Consider the following 24,088-nt stretch of genomic DNA (forward strand, 5'->3'; position numbering starts at 1 on the left):
GTATGAGGATCATATAACTCTTCTATGACTGAAGTGAGGTTTGGTGAGATTTAAACCAATAGTTTTGTTGTTACATCATTTCAATATTCATTTTTATAAAAAATTCATAAAAAAAACTTTGTCCACAAGATAAGTTTTTCAAAAAAAGTAAAGAACTGTTAAACAAAAAATGAACAAAAATAGAATCAAATATTCTACCAAGCATACAACTACCCAAATCAGTAGGCCTATCAAAAAATAAATGAAACCCAAAACAAACAAAAATTTAAATAAATAACAGAGTAAAACTCAAAACAAGCAGAAATTAATTTGAGTAGGGTTCTAAACCCCTATGCTTTCTAAAAACGAGAAATATGCTTTCTAAAAACCAGAATATTATTTGTACTTTACTGAAAAAATTCAAATGAATTTATTGAAAAAAATGAGCCTTGTCAGTTTATTATACATATGCTGATATTTATTCCTTAAGATCTTAATTAATTTTGATTCCTTAAAGCTATAAAAATATAAACATTTAAAAGAATTTTTTTCAGCAAAGCACAAATTATATTCTGGCTTTTAGAAAGCATAGGGGTTTAGACAAATTACAAATGAAATAACATCATTTTTATACAATCCTAAGGAGGGCTTATCCCAGATTTTCCTTGCAATCACCTGGACCATCTGTCTTGGCTTTTTCTACAATTAGCCATGTATTGATGCCTAAAGCAAAATATTTTAATTTCAGTTCAAATTGAAAATCAAAGTATTTTGCAGAAGGCGTCAAGACATGGCTAATTGTAGAATAAGCCAAGAATGATAATCCAAGTGATTGAGAGGGAAATCCGGGATAAGCCCTCCTTAGGATTGTATAAAAACGATGTTATTTCATTTGTTGATAGCACTAGTCCTCTCAATTTCCAATCGAATGAACCCTTTTTGAAGCTTCTACAACAAAACTTTCTATAAAAGCCTTATATGCCTTAAGGGCATAACTTGTAACCCTTGTCCTGAGGGCTATAGGGGGGAGGGTTGTCATCCTCAAAGATATAATTTCCAGACCTTTCAACTAAGTTGAACAAAATGTTGATCTACTTGATCTACAGTTGATCTACTGTGTCCATCCAGAAAGGAGGTTAGGGGTCTGGGGTAATTTTTACCCCACCTGACAACTTACATAACAAAAAACTGAAAACTGTCTGAGTCAAATATTTTTAAAAATGGTTGTTAAGAGTCTGAATAGCTAACATTTGATAGGGAAGCTATAGTTGCAATACTTCCATCATGTATCTATGCCAATACTGAAGGTTTTGCAACCTTTTTAGTAGTAAATTTAGCATTTCTGCTGTTCCATAAGTATTTCTTTCTAAGAAGCTGAATATTTTTGCCCTCCTCTGCCTTTCCCTTTCATTCCTTACTTTTCTAGAAAGTCAACATGAGTAGCAACAAGAAACTAAATGAGGAAGAACTCATGGAGCTTCTTGAAAGAGAAGATCTATCAGATCTAATAGATGAAGGTTGTGATATGGATTCTGATTTTCAGTTTGAAGAGGACGTCAAAGAAGATGTCATAGAAGGCGAAACTGACGAAGAGGAAGACGTAGAAGCGCATCAGACTAGTTCTATAGATGTGTGGGAACACCAGACCTTGAGTGTTAGACAAAGATTACATTCCTCTCGCAAAGCAGTAGAAGAAGCCCATGAGTATGTTTATTTGTAGAAATGGTAGAAAAAATGGTCAAAGCAGCCACTGCCATCTTCACGTACTTACTCTTCCAATATAGTATCACAACTACCTGACGTTTAAGGGCTATCCAGGGTAGGATGGGAGCTTTCCCTGGAAGAAGCCATGAACAACCTGTTCACTAAGGAAATGGTTAAGGAAATTGTGAAGCATACCAACTAAAAGATTGAACTCTGTTAAGCCAAGTACAAACTCAATCAACTGGAAAAAAGTTTGTTTATAAAGTCTGTAGACTACATCAAAATGAGAGCCTTTATTGGTCTGCCATACCTAGCCAGAGTATTCAAATCCAGAGAAGATGCTCAAAGTCTCTTTGCAGCTACAGGACTGGCCAAGATATATTTAGAGTAACCATGAGCATCAAAAAGTTTCTGTTCATTTAGGGTTGCTTGCACTTTGATGATTTTCAGGATTGACAATGTCAAGATTGTTTAGCTCCTATCAGAGATCTGTTAAGTGCTTTGGTTACAGAATGCAGCAAGAAGTTCACCCTGTCTGAGTATTTGACAATTGGCGAAATACTTGTTCCCTTCAGGGGTGATGTGTGCTCAGAATGTACATCCCTTTAAAGGCAGCCAATTACGGACTGAAAATACAGTGTCTGACTGATGCCCACACCAACTACTCATCCAACACCTTCATATATTGTGGCAAAACCACCAAGATGGTAGGTACACAGTCAATGTCCATTCTTACCTGCACTGCTTTGATTTTGGCTGTGCTGATCTTGAACACAAACAGACACATAACCAGACAACCAGTACTCCTCAATTGAGTTGGTTGACATCCTAAACAGAAAGAATATTACCTATGTTGGGACTATGAGGAAGGACATGTGCCATCTACAAGCAGCATTTCTTCTATACAGGGATTGTGAGCCTGGTTCCTCAATCTTTAGCTTTGCTCAGAAGAGGACTATTGTATTGTATGTGCCTAAGAAGAGCAAAGCAGTAGCTTTGATCTCTTCAATTCACAAAACAAACAATAGATGCTGACTCAGGCAAGCCAAAGAAAGTTGAGTTTTACAACACAAATAAATCTGTCCTTGACAGTTTAGATAAAAATAAAAGGTGCAAACTACACTACCAGCCATCACTAGCCAATTGTAATCTTCTTTGCAATGCTTGATATTGGCAATGTAATCACAGGAATACTTGTCAACACAACAAGAAGTCAAGAAAACGTTATCCAGTACTGACAAATCCTCCCACAGTTGGGAAAATCCCTTAAAAACCCTCATTTGATGGTTAGAGTATCCATCAACTCCCTTCCTCAAGAACTTTGAGTGTTAGTGTCCAAAATTGTTGGAATCAAGTCTACAGGCATGGTAGTTCAGATGCTTAACTTTCACATTCTGGTCTCAAAAATCAGCACTGCAGTCTCTATCATTATTCAGCTGACCAGAAGACAACTAGGGTCTGCAGCATCTGCAAAAAAGGGTGCTACAAGGACCACCTCAACAAAGTTTGCCAAGAATGTATCTAGATGATTCATTTTTATGTTAAACTTATTTTATTTGATTGTATTTGCTTGAAGCTAAATTACAAGTTCCTATCTGAAATAGTTTTATTTACAAGCATTTTTATTTATGGAGTAAATATTTACCCCATCCAACCAGCTTCATAACAAAAAACACCCAACCAGTGAAGGGTTAATACCTTGTTCTTGATGCTAATGTACTTCATAAACTAAAAAAATACTTATTCTAATTAAATGACTTTTGAGTTTAAGGAGTTGTTCTTAGGGAATTGAGACAAAAGCTTAACTTTACTGTCAAGAGCAAAGTATTAAGGATTGGGACAACACTTCTCATATACAGAACATTTCAGTTCCTGTTAAGTTTTTGTTTTGCACTTTACTTTCAGCTACAAGAAAAAAACTTCTTTTTTGTCTACTAATATTGTTTTTCAATTGATGCTGGGAAATCCAGCTCCTCTCCATAAGTAATTCCCCTCACTCACAGAAAATTCCTAAGATTTAAGTTCCAAAATTCCTTCCATACAAATCCATCATTGATGAAAATCTCCAAGGAAATGTTTTTGTGGATAATTCCATCTTTTGCATATTTTTATTTGAAAAAGACTAATTTCTGATGGATTTTCAAATCATGCTGTAAAACCATCCTGGATTCTTGGGAATCCCTCTGCCTTCAGTGGAAAGTCGCTCCAGCAGAAAATTTCCCTATAGAGTATTTTCAACAAAACACCTTTAATTAGGTGTTTGTCTCTTTAGACCACACTGCTGTTCTATGATAAACAAATAAACTTTCAAATGGGGATAAATCCTATTATTTAGACAGTGAAAAAATAGGTACAAAAGTCCAGATATTTTGATCACATATACAGCAACCATCTTCAGTAGAAATAGGACTGTCTTCATTATTTCTACTGAATATGGTTGCTGTTTATGTGATTAAAAAATCTAGACTTTTGTACATGTTGTACACTGTCTAAGTAAAAGGATTTATCCCCATTTGAAAGTTTATTTGTTCCCCTATGGAGAATTTCTCCAGAGGGAAATTGCCCCCCCCCCCCCAATGGAAAAAAACAGAAGATGATTCTATCCCTGTCAAAAAGTTCCCCTGGAACATTTGCACATATTAAACTTAGTCAGCCAAGACAAATAAAAAGAATTATGTATAGAAATTCCGGCAAATTCCCTCAGCCTATAATTCCCATGGAGAGCAGGGGTGTAATTTGCTATGGGGCAGAGGGGGTGGCAACTTTTATCTTTATGGTACTATATGGCTCATTTTTACTTCATTAAAATGTAAAAAAAATGGGGGGGGGGGGGAATTTATATATCTGTTGGAAACCTAATTTATTGTGTTTTTTTTAATTTGTTCAGTGGAATAATTTGCATTTTCAATGAAAATACTCAAAAAAGTATTCTCAATTTCTAGGTGAGGTGGGGGGTTGGTGGGGTTAAATTTTATTTCTAATGTAAATGAGAGATAAGTTGAAACTCTACCCCCACCAACCCCCCTAATGTTCAAATATATACCCTGAATTAGTATATATAAAGGTAGGGGTAAAATTCATTTCTGACAAAATTGATTATTATATTTGGAAAGAGCTTAAAAAAGGCAGTAAAATTCTACTTCAGCTACTTTCGGCCATCTTGGGAAGGGGTTAGGTTAGGAAAATGAAACTTTCCGGGATGGGTCTACAGGCTAAATCATAGCCTGAGAAAGTATTTTGAAGTACCTACCTCCCCTCCCTTTTGAGGGTCCTGACCTTTTATGACCTTTAAAAATCTCTGTGATATAAAAGTGGGGTAAAAATTTGCAATTGCTACTCTTGATAAAAGGAGACATGTTAAGAAAACAATTCTTACTTTCAACTGGTAACTAGTAACTGGTAACTAGGATAATAATCCTAGTTACCATATTATCCAAGGGGAGAACCTTTATCCTCAAGTCTTTCCCTTTTTTCCTTCTTTTTCAAACTTAAAAGAAAATAAATTTCTATGTTTACATGCTCTCAGTGCAATGCATAAATCTAATGAAATTGTTGCTATAAGTTTGTTTTTATAGATGACAGTGAATCCTGTTATTAAGTTCTGTTTGTTTAAACAAGATTTTAAAATACACTTCTAAGGATAATTTACAGGAACAGTGCCTCTTACTAGGATATCATATCCTGTTGTGGCACTCTCTAATCTTGGCTCAACATAGTGCACCTTATGCACAAAGTCATATCACTTTTGTATGTTATGTAATATAAATAAACACTTCTTTCTGTAGATGCTTGTCAAGCCGGTTTTTGAAGCTGTTTAGAGTTGGTGCTGACACTACTTCTTTGGGTAACAAGTTTCAGTCTTTAACTGCTCTAACTGACCAGAAAGAAGATCTCTGTCTAGTTGATGCTGTTTGTTTCTGGATTTTTGCAGAATTACCCCTAGTATAGACATTAGTCTGACTACAGAAGAATTTGTCAAACTTGGTTCTATCTGTATCCTTTCTCGATTTGTAAATCTAGATCAGGTCCCCTCTTTTTCTTCTATAGTTTAGGCTTAGCAGCTTCATTTGTTTAAGGTGCTCTTCATATGGCATTTCTATTAGTCCAAGGAGATGTTTGGTGGCATAACATTGAAGAATATCTTAGAACCTATATACTAACAGGATATATACCCCCAACCCCTTAGTGTGCAAATATATACCCAAAATTACATTTTGAGTCTAAATATAATCTTCATTTGCATCAAAGATGGATTTTATTTCCACCACCATGATGTGAAAATATTTACCATGATTTGGATATATATAGGGGTTAAGGTAAAGTTCATTTGGTTATATTTAGATTCAGAATGCGATTTTGGGTATAAATTTGCACACTAGGTAGGGGGTTGGAGTATATATTCTGTTAGTATATGGGTTCCAAGATATTCTTCAATTTATTTTAGAAGTGTATTTTAAAATTTTGTTTTAAAAAATGGAACTTAATAACAGGATTCAACATAATCTATAAAAAGAAATTTATAGCTACAATTTCAAAAGATTTACACATTGCACTGGGAGCATGGCAAAAATCATAATTTTTGTCTTTTAAGTTGGAAAAAGAAGGAAATATTTGAGGATAAAGGTTCTCCCCTTGGATAAGATGCTAACTAGGACCATTATACATATTTGAAAGTAAGAATTGTTTTCTTAACATGTCTCCTTATCAAGAGTAGCAATTGTAAATTTTTACCAATAGTGGAACCTTGCAAAATAGATCTTCCGCTTAAATGAAGTACAACAAAATTGTTTTCTGCTTCACAACTTTGCTCAATCCTAATTTGTAGGGTTTTAAAGAAATGCAAATATATTTCCTAAATTTTGAAAAAAAAAACATTGATCTGACTTAAAATTGGGAAGGTGCCCAATGGATATTCTTAAAAAATTACATTCTATAGAATGTAAAAATAATATCCAACTACACCTAGTATTAAGATAAAATATCATCCTAGACAGATGATAACATTTTTAAGACTCATAGGCTACACCTTTACCTGCCTTTCTGAATATTTGACTGTCTGTCTAATATATAGAATATCTAACTAGGTGGATAATAATGTAGATTTGTGTTTCTGATATATATCAAACTAGGCAAATAAGAAGATTTTCTTTGTAGTTTTGGGTAAACATCCAACTATCCAGATAAATTATTTCTCTTTAGCATAGCATGAACATCTAACTAGGTGGATAATACCAAGTCTTAACACTCTTGATATATATCCAACTAGGAGGATAAATAAATTATATTATGTAGTTTTGGGATAATATCCACCTAGCCAGATAAATTGTTTCTCTTAGGCAGAGCAAAAATATCTAGTTGAATAATAATGCAGCTTTGTATTTCTGATATATATCCAACTAGCCAGATAATTCATTTCGCTTAGGCACAGCATTAACATTTAACCAGGTGGATAATAGCAAGTCTTAACGCTCTTGATATATATCCAACTAGGAGGATAAGTAAATTCTATTATGCAGTTTTGGGATAATATCCAACTAGCCAGATAAATTGTTTCTCTTAGGCACAGCAAAAATATCTAACTATGTGGATAATGCTGAGTCATATCTTCTGATATATATTTAACTAGGCAGATGAGTAAAATCTTAGGTAAAGTTCTACGAAATCATATTATTGAGTTAGGACTAAAGTGAATACACCATTTGATGCCTTTTTTTATGGTGATTACGAATATAATAAGCATTTCTATCCGAAATGAATTTCAGCCCCCCCCCCCCTCCCCCCCTATATAGGCTTTACCTAACCTAACCCTGAATTGGCATTCAGTTCTTTTTTTTTCAAAAGTTGTTGTCTTTGTTGCTATTTTCGAAGAAGTTGTTGTTTCTGTTGTAATCTTTGAGTATGCTAGCTTTCAGTTTCCACTTTTTGTACTATTTTGTATACTATTTAAGAGGTTGTTGCTTTTGTTGTTATTATTATCGTTTTGTCTCCTCTTTTCGTATTTTTGTATACTCTGTCATTGTACATTTTGTATACGACGGGTTTTCAATATATATTATTATTATTATTATATTATTATAGGGGGGGCTGAAATTCATTTCCGATAGAAATGCTTATTATATTTGTAATCAGCATAAAAAAAAGGCATTGAATGGTGTATTCACTTTTGTCCTAACTCAATAATATGATTTCATAGAACTTTACCAAATCTCAATGTAATCAGATGATTATATCCAACTAGCTAGATAATTAATTCTCTTAGAATAAGCATTGACATTTAAATAGGTGGATAATGTAGTAGCCTATCAAAGTCTTTCTGATATATATTTAGATAAGTAGAAAATAAATTTTCTATACAATTTGAAAAGAATATCCAGGTAGCCCAATAATTAGTTTCTCTGGAATTAAGCTATCCTCATAGGTGGCTTTTCATTTTTAAAAGAATTTATTATCTGCCTAGCCAGGTATAGGCTAGGCTTGCTAAGTTGCATGAATAAAGTATCTATCCAGCTAGATGGACAATATAAAATAATTGTTAAGATATTTAATTTCTGTCTTGGTGGATATCATTACCATATTACTTAGAGAATTCATTATTTGTCTAATTTGATAAATTTTAAAAGGGTTAAGAGACAGTAGCCTAAGCTATTAGGCTATCCACCTAGTTAGGTGTTCATGCTATGCTTAAGAGAAACAATTCTGGCTAGTTTAATATTATCACCAAATTGCTTAGAGAAGTTGTTTAATGGTAAATATTTACCAAATCATATTATTGAGTTATGACCAAAGTGAATAGGGGTAAGACACCCAGTAGTCGGCCACCTGCCTATTCTCGGACAGAATCTTTGATAGGAATGAATCATCATCCTATTCACGGACAAAAGTCTCCTAATTCCGGTCACCTGCGATGCATTATCATTTTAAGAACTTTTTGACATTTAAACTGCTCTAATTACTGTATTATACCACCTAGAAACTTAATTTTTTTACAGTTAAAATCCTGTTTCTTTTCTGAACGAGTAGGTTAGTAATTCAAATAGTTTCAATTGTACATTGCTTCCTATTTTTAAATTTAATAAGAAGTGTCAAATCTTCCTATAGACGGACATATAGGAATCGCTCATGTATATAGTTATTACGCAATATTGCTTTGTTCGGTTCAGTGATTTCCTGTTATTGCTTTTGCCGGGTTTTCATCCGCTTGTGGCTAGGCCTAGAGGCAGAACCTGCTAATTCGTATTTTGGCAAAATTCATGATTCATGATGGCAAACAAAACATTAAATTGTAAAAGGTTTATTAATATAAGAAATTTTTTATTTAAATTTGATTTTCAGAGAAGATAATAATTCAGATTGGAATTATTGAGAAAAGTGATTATTCTTGTTATTCAATGTGGGCAGGTGCGGATGAAGGATTTTTTTTTGGGGGGGGGGGGCAAAAGAGTTGGATTCTATAAAAAAAATTACTGGGTGCAACGTAGGTTGATCTGATAAATTTGCATCAGGAGTAAGTTTAATTAACGTAAATTTGAGTTAATTAAGTAAATTTTGCTATTTAATGCTCTTTTTTTATATTTTTTTTTATTTTGATGCCTTTTTTTTATGCGTATAGAGATTTAAATAATCTTGTCAATCGTAATCTATTTTCAGCCCCCCCCCCCCTATATATACACATTAATGTTATACATGAATCAATAAGGGGGGGGGGCCCTTTTTGTTGCATTGGGTACAAGGATTGCCTGTGATGAGGAAGTGTACTTTAAATATTCAGATTGAAATTCTTTAGAAAAGGGATTTTCCTTTTTATTAAATGAGGACAGGTGAGGATCAAGGATTTTTTTTTTTTTTTGGGGGGGGGGGGGGAGAATATGGGGACCCAAAAAAAAATTTAGGGGGGCCCAAAATAGGTTTTTACGATAAAAATGGATCAAGAGTAAGTTTAATTAAAGCAAACTTGAGTTAATTCAGTAAATGACACTACTTTAGGCTACACTAGGGGGGGCGTACGCCCCTTCGCACCATCCCTGCTGGATCTACCACTGAATGAGGGGACCTGGTATTCCCATGTACAATGTTTTCAACTATGCGAGATTTCAATGGTACACTTTTCATATTGATCTGACACTCTTTTTGATGTGTTTTAGGCTTTTTTTAGAAATCACCATAAACTTTTTTTTGGAATAAACTTTTACTTTTAAAACGAAACAAAATAATAGTTACCATTCCTGAATCAATGTCCCATGGCAACTTTTTCTTAATAGTAATTTTTTTTCAAAATTTTATCCTTTGAAACAAGGCGGGATTTCTTAATTGCTTTTGACACCTGTTTTTGTTTGAGAAGTCGCATATTGATTCCTTTTTTTCTTTATTTTTGCAGTGTATCAAAAATGGAAGGTTGTATAAAAAAGAAATCAAGTTTGGTTCATGCTAATGAAATAAAATAAAATAGGATGAATATGCAATAATTTGTAAACAAATTTGCGCTATATATTTCGGCTCAACGGAATTGTTGTTGTCATTTTAATGAAAAAAAATATCATTTTAATAGCGGGGAACTTGATTTTAATAACTAAGTAGTGGAAAATTTTCTGTGGGAGCAAATTTGTACTAGGGGACCGGTTATTTGTGGGGAAACTTCCATAAGGGATGGAATTTCTGTTTTTTTCTGGGGGGAGGTGGGTTAAACAAAAAAAACATAATTGGGTACTTACGCATTATGCGGGCACCGCATAATTTACAAGTCTGACCTCTTTTTTTTTTTTGGGGGGGGCCACAAACCCCTAACCCCCCCCCTGGGTACTGCCTTGGCCAAGGGAACAAATGTGCGATTGTACAAGGAAACTAGTCACGAAACCTGTCAAATACGCTATTTGCAAGAGATCACTATAGATAAATGACTGCAAAGCCATGATTTCTCAATGAGTGTCAATATTCACACCATGGATTTTTGGGGTTTAAGGGGGGAAAAGGTACCTAGGTTAGGTTTGGTTACGTATTTAATATATGGTATGATTCCCTCCCCCCTAATGTGCAAATATATAGCCCAAATTTTTTTCTAAATTATTATAAATTCATCCTATTTTATTTTACATTCGTCCTATATAATTTGGGCGGGGGCTTTCCCCCTAGATTTGTCACTCTCTTTTGCAAAACCCATAAGCTAACGGATAACAGCTAATGGTGGCGGATCCGGGGAGTGGTGAGGGGGGCGCATGCCCCCTAGCGAAGTCTAAGCATATCATATGCTTGATGCGATACTTGAACGTCAAGTAAAGTGTATTCTTAAGAAAATTTATTTTAAAAAACTTAGTTTTCCCAAAGGAAGCAAAGAGCAAAGTTGAAACTTAATACGAGCAGAAATTATTATTTTTACAGACTATCTAACAGATCTCAATAAAACTAGCACGAATAAACCAACTTATTAGGTTTCTATAGTCTTTTAGGATTATACAAAACTAGCGCTTTAATGAAAGCATAAAAAACAGGATTATTGATTTAAGACTAAAAGTGAGCATGTAGCCTCACAACACTAAACAAATCGAAAAGGCATTTCATCGTCTTACACCAGTCCTAATACTATCAAGATGGCTTTACTTCAACTTGTTTACAGACTAATTGTATGTCCTTCTCAGAACCAAAACGAGAGCCAGACATTTAACTCAGCCATGGTGCATAAGTAATAACAAAATAAATGTAAAAAAAATAACGCGTGGGAGGAAAAAAATAGTAAAATATTTAATAGGATAGGACATTAGTAAAATTATTTTTTTTAGGAAAAAAATAATTGTGGGAGGGCGCCTAGTTGCCCTCAATTTTTTTGGTCACTTAAAAAGGGCACTAGAACTTTTAATTTCAGTTCCAATGAGCCCTCCCACGATATTCTAGGGCCACTGGGTCGATATGATCACCCCTGAGGAAAAAAAAACAAATACACATGCATCCGTGATCTTTTGTCTGGCAAAAAATGTAAAAGTCCACATTTTTGTGGATAGGGAGCTTGAAAAGTCTACAGTAGGGTTCTCTGATACGCTGACTATGATTGTGTGATGTTCATTAAGGGTCCATTACTTTGAGTGGGTCTCTACCCCTTTTTTTGAAAATCAGCCAAATTTTCTCAGGCGCTTAACTTTTGATGGGTAGCACTAAACTTGATTTTAGAAAGAAAATTTTAGAAAGAGTGAAGCACATCAGTGTTGTGAAAGTGCTTAGTTCTCAAGCCCTAGGCGGTGAAGTGTGATGACCCAGGATAGCGCAAATTGTGAATAATTAAAATTAATTATCACAACAATTTCTTAATACTTCTCTCTATTTATCATGTTTTCTGCAACTGAAAATAAGGCGGCGTATGTGTTCATTCACTCCACAAGTACCAAAATTGAGGGAGAGGATTATTTTCCATTGGAAAGGGGTAGATTTCGTTTTTGTATGGACACATCTGAGGCGGAATAGGCACGTTGAAAGGGTGTGGTATGGGAGGTTTAATATTTGGTTTATTATATTGGTTTAATATTTTCTAAGGCTGTTAACTACAAGTTTAGGGGTAATAGGCCTACTTCATTATAGAGTCTTAAATTACAAGTGTATATTTCATAAATGGCTGGCACCCAACTCCTCCCTTGCACTTATTGGCTGAAAGGTCAGCACCGCCAGTACCGACTATAAAAGTCCAGCCCCGTATTATTTGAGTTTTTTTTTTGCATTAGGCCTAGCTGAATTCCCTTCCCTACACGACTTAGGTCCCCTGATGAGTAGTGTTAATACTGATGACGGTCACTGTAGCCTATATGTGACCGAAATATCTGGTATTTTTTTGTGAAATTTATTATACACTGTCTATTAAAAAGGATTTTATCCCTATTTTGAACTTTTATTTTATCGTCATGGAAAGGCAGTGTGGTCTCTTAAATTATCTATATAACTAAATACAATCATTCCAGATTCTGCAAAGATAGAAAACATCATATTGCTCATTCTTTATCGTAATTTTTTCGACAAAAAAAAAAGAAAAAAAAGACAAAACAACGAAGATGATTTTCAGCTGAAGATTATTCATCGGCTGAAAATCACTTGGCTGAAATGGTTTTGTATTCTTCGGTCCGTTTTTCCGCCTATAAAAAAATAAAGAAAATTGTGGGCAAATCGGGCCTAAGAGTTGCCCAATTTGATTTTATGTGTGAGTGGGAGTTTAGGCTCTGCCTATTTGATATTATTCTGGCTTATTTTTTGTTTAATTGAGTTCTTTACGTGTCTTTGAAAAACTTAGTCTCAGTCATCAAAAACATGTTTTGACGGTTTAATTTAAGCCACCGCAATAGTGTAATATAATGTCGGCTATGGCTTGTTTTTCATTGCATAGGCCTATACTATAATTAAACTGTTTTTAAATATACCTAAACGACTTAGGTCCCCTCGAAGCATTATTCTGGCTGCTCATTTATGCTATATTAAATTATATTTTTGACAGCTAATGATTTAATAGTTAATGTAATTGCAGCAATTATCGGAAAAGTTTATTTTATGTCAAAAGTTTTTAAAGTTCATTTCCCACACTGAAACAGATAACCTATTGTCGCTGGCATGGGTGTTTTTTGGAGTTTAGGGGAGCAGATACCTATGTTATATGAGGTTAGGTTATGTAATAATATATGCTATGCTTACCCTAGGGCCGTATCCAGGATTTTGTTCAGGGGGGGGTTTTACTAATTTTTGACTTTTTTTTGGGGGGGGGGTTACTAATTTTCGACTCAGTTTTCGACTAATTTTACTGATTTTTACCTAGGTTTTACTAATTTCCGACTTATTTTCGAGTCGGTCAAAAATTTCGGGGGGGGGGGGGTTCAAACCGGGTAACCCCCCCCCCCCCTAGATACGGCCATGCTTTACCCCCACCCCATTTTTCGGAGGTGTTTTTACTGGGAAAAAATTGGGGGCCGGTTTTATACAAAATAAAAATAAAAAAACACATACAAAATTTTTTTATATCCATTTTCGCTACGTTTTTATGAGTCAGGCAAACATTTCGGGCGGGGGTAACCCCCTCCTCTAGCCCCCCCCCCCCCTCCAGAAAAAATCCTTCCTGAAAATGGTTGTACACTTCCCAATAACCAATAAATAATTCTGGCAAGTCCGGCGCCCCCTGCAAGGCAATTTCCCTTCCCCCATGAAAACTTCCATCATGAACAGATCCTCCAACATAACTACCGACCCACCCATCCCTCCCACAACCAGAAAAAAAACCTCCTGAAAACTTCTGTATACTTCCCAATAACCAATACTATATGTTAACATTGGGTAAAGTTCATAACTTTTAGCCCTCCCTCTGGGAACTTCGGAGAATTAAGTCACCCTAAAAGACATATTTATCATATTTTCGACCATGCTGAACAAAATGGCTATCTCAAAATTTTGATCGGGTGACTTTAGGAAAAAAATAAGCGTTGGAGGGGGCCTAGTTGCCTTCCATTTTTTTGGTCACTTAAAAAGGGCACTAGAACTTTTAATTTCAGTTCCAATGAGCCCTCCCACTATATTATCGGGCCACTGGGTCGATACGATCACCCCTGAGGAAAAAAAAAATAAATACACACGCATCCGTGATCTTTTTTCTGGCAAAAAATGTAAAATTCCACATTTTTGTGGATAGGAGCTTAAAAACTCTACAGTAGGGGTCTCTGAGACGCTGAATATGATGGTGTGATTCTCATTAAGGACCTATAACATTTAGGGGCTCTCTACCCCTTTTTTTGAAAATCAGCCAAATTTTCTCAGGCGCGTAACTTTTGATGGGTAGCACTAAACTTAATGAAAGTTATATATTTGAAATCAGCATTGACATTTAATTCATTTTATGTATCTATGGGTATCAAAAACACATCTTCTACAGTTTTGGTGAACATTTAGCCGGGTTACTCCTTACTTACAGTTCGTTACCACGAACTGTTTGACCAAAAATAATAAAATACACAATGTGACAAATAGGAGCTTGAAACTTCCGCACCCGGTATTTCTGATACGCTGAATCCGATGGTGTGATTTTCATTACAGTTCTATGACTTTTTGGGGGTGTTTCTCCCTTTTTCGAATATAAGGCAAATTTTCTCAGGCACGTAATTTTTGATGGGTGGGACTAAACTTGATGAAAGTTATATATTTGAATTCAGCATAAAAATCTGATTCTATTGATGTATCTATGGGTATCAAAATTCTGGTTTTTGGAATGTCGGTTACTATTGAGCAGGGTCGCTCCTTCCTTACAGTTCGTTGCCATGAACTGTTTGAAAAAACCTTAAATTTTAACAATTGGTAACTTACAATAACATACAGATTACTGATACAGATGTATCAGTAATCAGTAATTCCCCCCCCCTAGTCGCCTAGTATAGGCGAACCTCAACTTTTCCCCTTAATTTATTACTATTTTATTCATGATGAAATTAGGCCATAAGAAATGTTTACTGTTGCTAACTGACTAAAATGGCTTGTTTCACCAATGGTTTTAAAATTTGGTCAACTGTCATTTTTCATTCGAAAACTTCAAACACTGAAATGATTGAATTGTTTCACTTGCCCAGAACTCCTTCCCGTAATATGAATTTATAATTAAGTCAACGGTTTTTTCTGGATAAGTGTGGCATAGCAATTTTGAACTCACTCAGTTCAAAATTGATAGTCACAGATTAAACAACTATATTGATCTTGATTTTGAAATTTTGGACACCTATAAAATATTGTGTTTAGCCTATTAGGCTATAGCCTAGTCTTTTGCATTTATACCAAACAAATCTTTTGTAATTAGCCTAGACTAGGTGATTTTGATGGGATCAGAAGACATGGCGACTCTCAACCCGAGCAGCAGGGGGAAAGCCCCCCCCTGACAAATCTAGGGGGAAAGCCCCCCGCCAAAATTAGCACTGAAAAATTTAAAATAAAATAGTTTTACTTTATTATAATTTAGAACATATTTGGGCTTTTGTTTTTACCATTAGGGGGGGGGGGAATCATACCATATATTAAATACGTAACCAAACCTAACCTAGGTACCTGTCCCCCCTTTAAACCACAAAAATCAATCGTGTATATGTGGACACTCATTGAGAAACCACGGCTTTGCAGTCATTTATCTATAGCGATATCTTGCAAATAGCCTATTTGACAGGTTTCGTGACTGGTTTCCTTGTACAATAGCAAATTTGTTCCCTTGGCCAAGGTAGTACCCAGGGGGGGGGGGTTCGGGGTTTGACCCCCCCCCCCCAAAAAAAATAATGGTCAGACTTGTAAATTATGCGGTGCCCGCATAATGCGTAAGTACCCAATTATGTTTTTTTTGTTTAACCCAACTCCCCCCAGAAATTCCATCCCTTCTGGCAGTTTCCCCACAAATAACCTGCCCCCTAGTACATATATGCTCCCGCCGAAAATTTTCCCTTACTCGGTTTTTAAAATCAAGTTCCCCGCTATTACAATGATATTTTTTGTCATTAAAATGACAACAACAATTCCGTTGAGCCGAAATAAATAGCCCAAATTTGTTTACAAATTATTGCATATTCATCCTATTTTATTTTATTTCATTAGCATGAACCAAACTTGATTTCTTTTTGATACAACCTTCCATTTTTGATACACAGCAAAAATAAAGAAAAAAAGGAATCAATATGCGACTTCTCAAACAAAAACAGCTGTCAAAAGCAATTAAGAAATCCCGCCTTGTTTCAAAGGATAAAATTTTGAAAAATATTACTATTAAGAAAAAGTTGCCATGGGACATTGATTCAGGAATGGTAAATATTATTTTGGTTCGTTTTAAAAGTAAAAGTTTATTCCAAAAAGAAGTTTATGGTGATTTCTAAAAAAAGTCTAAAACACATCAAAAAGAGTGTCAGATCAATATGAAATGTGTACCATTGGAATCTTGCATAGTTAAAAACTTTGTACAGGGGAAAACCAGGTCCCCTCATTCAGCGACAGATCCAGTGGGGAGGAGGTAAAGGGGTGCACGCCCCCCTAGTTTAGCCGAAAGCAGTGTAATTTACTGAATTTACTCAAGTTTGCTTTAATTAAAATTAATCCTGAAGCACGTTTGTCGGGTAAAGCTATTTTGCACGCCCTTAATTTTTTATTGGATCCACCTATTTCCCCCCCCCCAAAAAAAAAACAAAATCCTTGATCCGCACCTGTCCTGATTGAATAACAAGGAAAATCACTTTTCTCAATAATTTACTTGTGTAACTATGCAGTTTCGAAGTTTTCGCGTAGCTATCCCAGGTGTTCGTTTTAGATAGTGGTATCATTGATGTTTTGATAATTTTAAACGTCTGATAAAGAAAGGGTGATGATACTCTATTTGAAGTTTGAAGACAGAATAGAATTTTGTCAAATTAGGCGCATATCAAAGCTTTATTTAAGAGAGAGGTTTTAAAAATTTATTTCCGGCGAAGATGTCACAGTAGAGTATGCATTATGGAAGTTTTAAGCTGAATTTTTGTGCTTTCAGGAGGGATTCTTTTCTGATGGGGGGGAGGAAAGGGTTACGGGGGAGGATTCTTCCATGGAGGATGGTTCCTTGGGGGAAGGGACATTTCTATTAAGGGAGCGCCGGATTATTTAAAAAACGATCAGAAATTAAATAAAAAAATAGTTTTTTCAACTTAAAGTAAGGAGCAACATTAAAACTTAAAACAAACAGAAATTATTACGTATATGAGGGGGGTCGCCCCCTAGTCAATACCTCGCCCTTTTCACTAGAGTCTTTTTTTAGTAGTTTCAAAAGAGCTATCTATTCTAATTAACCGGCTTTTGTGACTAATGGGTTTGTGATTTGAACAAAACACGAATTGTAGCTTAAAGAGCAAGGTATCGACTAGGGGGCAAACTCCCTAATATACGTAATAAAACATACGAATATAGAAGTTCGTTACGTAAGTTAATTCGTAAGTTATATCAGAACAAAATTTCGAGAAAACCATTTAGCCAAAAAAGTAAAATTAATGTGCAAATTTCTTTTTAATTATTCATGTACGGTGAGCCAAAATCTAAGTTGCATTAATTCAAAAACGTTCAGAAATTAAATAAAAAAATTTAACTGAAAGTAAGGACCAACATTAAAACTTAAAACGAACAGAAATTATTCTGTATATGAAAGGGGCTGTCTCCTCCTCAATGCCTTGCTCTTTACGCTAAAGTTTTAATCTGTTACACAACTTAATTTTTAAAACAATAAAAACTTAGGTTCAATACATAACCTAACCTAGGTACCTCCCCCACTTAAACACCAAAAAACAATCGTTTAAATATTGTAACTCCATGAGAAACCACAGCTTTGCAATGTTTTATCTTTAGCGGTCTCTTGCAAATAGCCTATTTGACTGGTTTTTCGTTACTGGTTTCCTTTTACAATAGAAATTTTTTTTCCTTGGACAAGGCTGTACCCAGGGGAGGGGGGGGGAGTGGAACCCGCCCCCCCCCCCCCAAAAACGAAATGTTTGTCTGACTTGTAAAAATGTAGCAAAAATGTAGGTAAACAAATTTTGGTGTTTACGCATCATGCAGGTATACTATACAGGGCTTCCACTCTCGAAAATTCAAAGTCGGGGACAAGTCTTAAAAATTCGGGGAGTTTTCGGAGACTAGTCTTCAAGATTCGTGGATTTTTCGGGAAAAAACAAAATAGATTTTTGGTGCGAAAATTTCGGAGCCAAAATTGGTTTTAGCTTCGTTTTCAGGCTCAAGTAGGGCTTGTATCTGCGTAGTAAATCAAGCCCTTTAAAAAATAGGTTTTATATCCAGAGCCACAGCCCGGGATTGTAACCCATAGCTGGAAACACTTATTGCTGATATTGCGGCAAAAACTTCAAAATTGTTTTCAAAAAAGAGTTTTAGTTTTTTTTTGTTTAACCCATCTCCCCCCAGAAAAAAACAGAAATTCCATCTTTTATGGAAGTTTCCCCACAAATAACTGGCCCCCTAGTACAAAGTTGCTCCCGCCGAAAATTTTCCATTACTCGGTTATTAAAATCAAGGTCCCCGCTATTAAAATGATATTTTTTGTCATTAAAATGACAACAACAATTCCGTTGAGCTGAAATATATAGCCCAAATTTGTTTACAAATTATTGCATATTCATCCTATTTTATTTCATTTCATTAGCATGAACCAAACTTGATTTCTTTAGCAGTGCCCACATAATGCACCAGTACCAATGTTTCTACAAGTTGACAAGACTATGCCCCTCCATAGAATCCTCAAAATCTTTAATAGGCTAATACTTTCAAAGATGGCCATTTGTTGCGGTACAAAATTCGGAAAGTGGGTTATGCAAATCATTTGAAACCAGAAAGGATTTCTTAATTGCTTTTGACAGCTGTTTTTGTTTGAGAAGTCGCATATCGATTCCTTTTTTTCTTTATTTTTGCCGTTTAGAAAAATTGATGTGAGACTTGTCAGGTATTGAAGTGATATGTTTGACCAATATTGATGGGGCATGTGCACTTAATTTTGATTGAATTCCGATAATAAAAATGAATTTAAGCTAAATTAAGACATCAGGACGAAGGATTATGGAGTATTCTTTTATATAAGGGGCTATATTTCAGTGACGTATATACAAGATTGAAAGCGAAGAAATAACAAAAGGCGACTTTTCACGGTAGAAAGTCAACTATTCGTATTTAAGAATGAAAAAGAAAAAAAAAAAAAAGCAAAAACAAGCAGAGTTTGGGTGTAGCTGCTGACGAGGCGGGGGATTAAAAAATTTTTTATTGTTTAACAAAATTAAAATTTTTGAGAAAGTCAAACTTTAGTGAAAAGAACGAGGCATTGAGGAGGGGACAGCCCTTTTCATATACGGACTAATTTCTGTTTAAGTTTTAACGTTGTTCCTTACTTTCAGTTAAAAAACTTGTTTTTTTATTTAATTTTTGAATGTTTTTGAATTGATGCAGGTTTTGATCTTGGGTCACCGTAAATGAATAATTAAAAAAAAATTTGCATATTAATTTTACTTTTATTTGGTTAAATGGCTTTCTCGAAACTTATTTAATTTTATTTACAAACGTTTTTATTAGTAATAAAGATACATAACTTATGAATTAACTTACTTAACAAACTTCTACATTCATATATTTTTAATATATATATTAGGGGGCTCGCCTACTAGTCAATACCTCACTCTTTAAGCTAGAGTTCGAATTTTGTTCCAGTTCTTTAAAAATGACCCCATAATCACGAAGGCCGTTATTTAGAACAAATAGCTCTTATGAAAGTACTAAAAAATCTTTGGCTTAACGAGTGAGGTACTGACTAGGGGATGAACCCCCTCCCCCCCTCTGGATCCACTACTGCCATGGTTGCAGAGCTAGGTGTAACCTAGTAAAGAACAAACAACAGCCCATAGTAAACAAAAGTTAAAAACATTTTGAAAAAAAAATTACTATTAAGAAAAAGTTGCCATGGGACATTGATTCAGGAATGATAACTATTATTTTGGTTCGTTTTAAAAGTAAAAGTTTATTCCAAAAAAAAGTTTATGGTGATTTCTAAAAAAGCCTAAAACACATCAAAAATAGTGTCAGATCAATATGAAAAGTGCACCATTGGAATCTTGCATAGTTGAAAACATTGTACAGGGGAATACCAGTTCCCCTCATTCAGTGGCAGATCCAGCGGGGATGGGGCGAAGGGGCGCACGCCCCCCTAGTGTAGCCTAAAGTAGTGTAATTTACTTAATTTACTCAAGTTTGCGTTAAGTAAACTTACTCCTGACGCAAGTTTATCGGATCAACCTATTTTGCGCCCCCCTAAATTTTTTATTGGATCCACCTATTCTCCCCTCCCCCCCCCCAAAAAAAAATCCTTGATCCGCACCTGTCTCCATTGAATAAAAAATAAAAACAATTTCATAAATAACTTAAATATTAATATTTATATTAAAATTTTTCTTAAACTTACCTCCGTTATAAAGAATAACCAAAATTTGGGCCCCCCCCCCGTATTTTTTAATTTAAAACCTTAAATTGCAGATATAGGGGGGGGGGGCTGAAATTCATTTCCGATATAAATTATTATTATATTTTTAATCAGCATAAAAAAAGGCTTTAAATGGTGTATTCAATTTATTCCCAACTCAATAATATGATTTGTTGTATATTTACACATTTTTGTTGGAAATGAAATTTTGCCCCCACCCTATATATACCAATTCTGGGTATATATTTGCACATTAGGGGGGTGGGGGGAAGTTGAAACTTACCTCTCATTTACACAGAAATAAAATTACCCCCACCCCCTAATGTGCAAATATATACCCTGAATTGGTATATATTGGGGTGGGGGCTAAAATTAATTACCAACAAAAATAATTGCTATATTCTTAAAGAGCATAAAAAAGAGCATTAAAGAGCGTAATTTACTTAATTAACTCAAGTTTGCGTGAATTAAACTTACTCCTAATGCAAATTTATCAGACCAACCTATTTTGCGCCCCTTAATTTTTTTTTTATTATATCGACCTATTTCGTCCCCCCCACCCCCCCCCCCACCCCAAAAAAAATCCCTGATCGGCACATGCTCACATTGAATAACAAAGATAATCACTTTTCTCAATAATTCCAATCTTAATTATTATCTTCTCTAAAAATCAAATTTGTTATACAAATTTGTAATAAACCTTTAAAAATTAATTTTTCATTTGCGAAATAGTGATTTACAAACTGCAGCTATTTCGAAATTAGCTTGGCCGAGATTACAGCGTATAGAAAACAAGACTGGGAAAACCAGTTTTTTTGCTGGTGGCCGTGAATAGGGAGACTGCTGGTCCGGAATAGGCAATATTGCGTCATAACTATTTACAATGAGCCGTTTGTATGTCCGACTTTAGGCGGAATTGTCACTTGTTAGTATTTCAAAAATAGGCAGCGCTGTACTAGGCTTAACTATTTGAATTAGTAACCTACTTGTTCACAAAAGAAACAGAATTTTAACTGTAAAAAAATTAAGTTTCTAGGTGGTATAATACAGTAATTAGAGTAGTTTAAATGTCAAAAAGTTTTCAAAGTGATTAAAGCGTCCGACTACTGGGTGTCTTACCCTATACCACTTGATGCATTTTTTATGCTCTACAAATATAATAATCATTTTTGTTGGAAATGAATTTTAGCCCCCATCCCTATGTATACCAATTCAGGGTATATATTTGCACATTAGGGGGGGGGGGGAAAAGTTTAAACGCACCTCTTATTTACATCAGAAATAAAATTACCCCCACCCCCCTAATGTGCAAATATATACCCTGAATTGGTATATATATATATGGGTGGGGGCTAAAATTCATTTCCAACAAAATGATTATTATATTTGTAAAGAGCATAAAAAAAGGCATCAAGTGGTATATTCACTATAGTTGTAACTCAATAATATGATTTGGTAAATATTTACCTGCTTATCTGCCTAGTTGGATTAATATCAAAAGGGCTAGGAAAAAGTGTTATCCACCAAGTTAGACATTCATGCTATGTCTAAGAGAAAAAATTGTCTGGCTAGTTGGATATTATGACTAGTTTACATGAAGAATTTACTTATCTGTCTAGTTAGATATATATCAGAAGCATTAAATTAAAATAGCCTATTATCCACCTAGTTAGAGATACTAAGTTGGCTCTAATGCTTTGTTGTATTTGGCTAGCAAGCTAAAACTATTTTTCCTTTTAAATTTTAATTATATTCCTAGTTGGATAATTTCTTATTTGGTTAAAAGAATTTTTCAGATAGTTAACTAGATGGATAATTTTGGCAATAACTAAGTATGGTTGGATATTATTTTTACATTCTATAGAATATAAATTTTTTTATATTATCCATTGGTTATACTCCCCACACTAGCCTATAGACCCATTCCTGAAAGTTTCATTTCCCTAACCTAACCCCATTCCAAGATAGCCAAAAGTAGCTAAAGTAGAATTTTACCAAAACGGCATCGAGCGGTATGTTTACTTTATTCGTTGGTCAATAATATGAACTGCAAAAAATTTTCCTTAAATTCATTACAGTAAGGATCAGTCACCCAAGAGAAAAATTTCCACGGCAGCAGAAGGCCCCTAAATTGAACTTCAATCTAAATTTAAGCACTTTTTCCATTTTATCTGTATCTTCTTAAGGTCATATACACCTGATTCATTTTGCTACTTAAATGAACTTTACTTTTTATAAATTTCCTTAAATGGCGTCTAGTGTGATGATGAAAGTAATGCATTCTAAGTTGCCACTTCAGAAATTCGGTCGTTACTTGATTTCGGCAAAAGAAATTAATAGATTGTAAACGCGCCTGTAACAGCTTTCGCCATGACATGCAGAAGGTACCCAAAAGGGACACGAGTACTCTCGATATCTCGAGACATATTTTCACCATTTCAGTGTACAAAGCTAAAAATTCCCCTTTTTTATCAGTTTTTAGCGGCAATGGTCTTTTCTTTTTAAGTAGTTGAGGCTGTAAAATAAAAAATTAAGAGCGCACACGCTTGTGCAAATTCTTTTTTGCACACCAAATTTCAATGAAAGGCCTTCAACAAGGATGCAAAACCAAATTTAAAATTCAACAAGAATGCACAACCAAATTTAAAATTCAACTACCATAAAATATTGACCAGGAGGAGGTTTTCTCCCAGTCGGTTTGAAATGTGTGCGAAAATAATACAGTGGTCAAAGAAAGCTGCATCCACTATGTCATGACAAGTTCACAGCAAAAGGTTTACTTTGCCTTTCTTTGAACAGTAGAAAAGGATGGACTTTTCACGATCAAAGCAGAACATTGAGGTTCCAGGTTTTCTATTTTTGTGTTGGGCATCTCACGTTTTATTCCATTTTTTTACACAGGCTTCTAGACTCCATTACAACCTATGATATGCGAGTAATCCTGGTAATTACCGCGCTACATACTTCTAAGGTATTGATCATACCTTACCTTAAACGCCTCAAGAAAAGTATTTTCCGGTGTTACACTTTGAGTCTATTCCATACAGTGATGGATCGTCAAGCTAAAGTTGTGTTCAAGTGTTCTTGGCACGGTGTGCCCTCCACAAGGTAGTCCTATTGAACTGTACTTTGCTGAGTTGATTGCAAAGCCTTTATTTTATCTGGAACGAGTCGCTGATTTATTCTCCCGTGTTAAATTTTTACAATACTGCACTGATAAAGGTGTTGTTGATACAACTACAGTAAAATATGTAAAATAGTGAGTTCTTTGCATGCAAAAAAAATATACATAGGACTTCACTGTGCTGGGTGAATACCGAAAGCAGAGAAGCAGAGGAAAGACATCGCGGAGTCACATTAGTGATATGATTGAGAAGCTGTGATTCTGTAAGGACTCTCAAGTTGTCCTACCATGGTTTGTTACACAGTTGACTGTGGAACTTC

General features: G+C 34.8%; 1 protein-coding gene across 1 annotated transcript in view; it reads right to left on the reverse strand.

Moving 5' to 3' along the window:
• The window catches only part of LOC148952804 (uncharacterized), a 125,606-nt gene extending 102,708 nt beyond the window's left edge, over nucleotides 1-22,898 (reverse strand). The window contains exon 1 of the mRNA XM_089087428.1: nucleotides 22,874-22,898. The gene's annotated coding sequence lies outside the window, so the exon portion shown is untranslated. The remainder of the gene's footprint in view (nucleotides 1-22,873) is intronic.
• Between the last annotated feature and the right edge of the window lie 1,190 nt (nucleotides 22,899-24,088).

Source organism: Artemia sp. Qi Xiang Cuo, chromosome 4, assembly GCF_049724085.1.
Source record: "Artemia sp. Qi Xiang Cuo chromosome 4, ASM4972408v1, whole genome shotgun sequence".
Taxonomy (NCBI): domain Eukaryota; kingdom Metazoa; phylum Arthropoda; class Branchiopoda; order Anostraca; family Artemiidae; genus Artemia; species Artemia sp. Qi Xiang Cuo.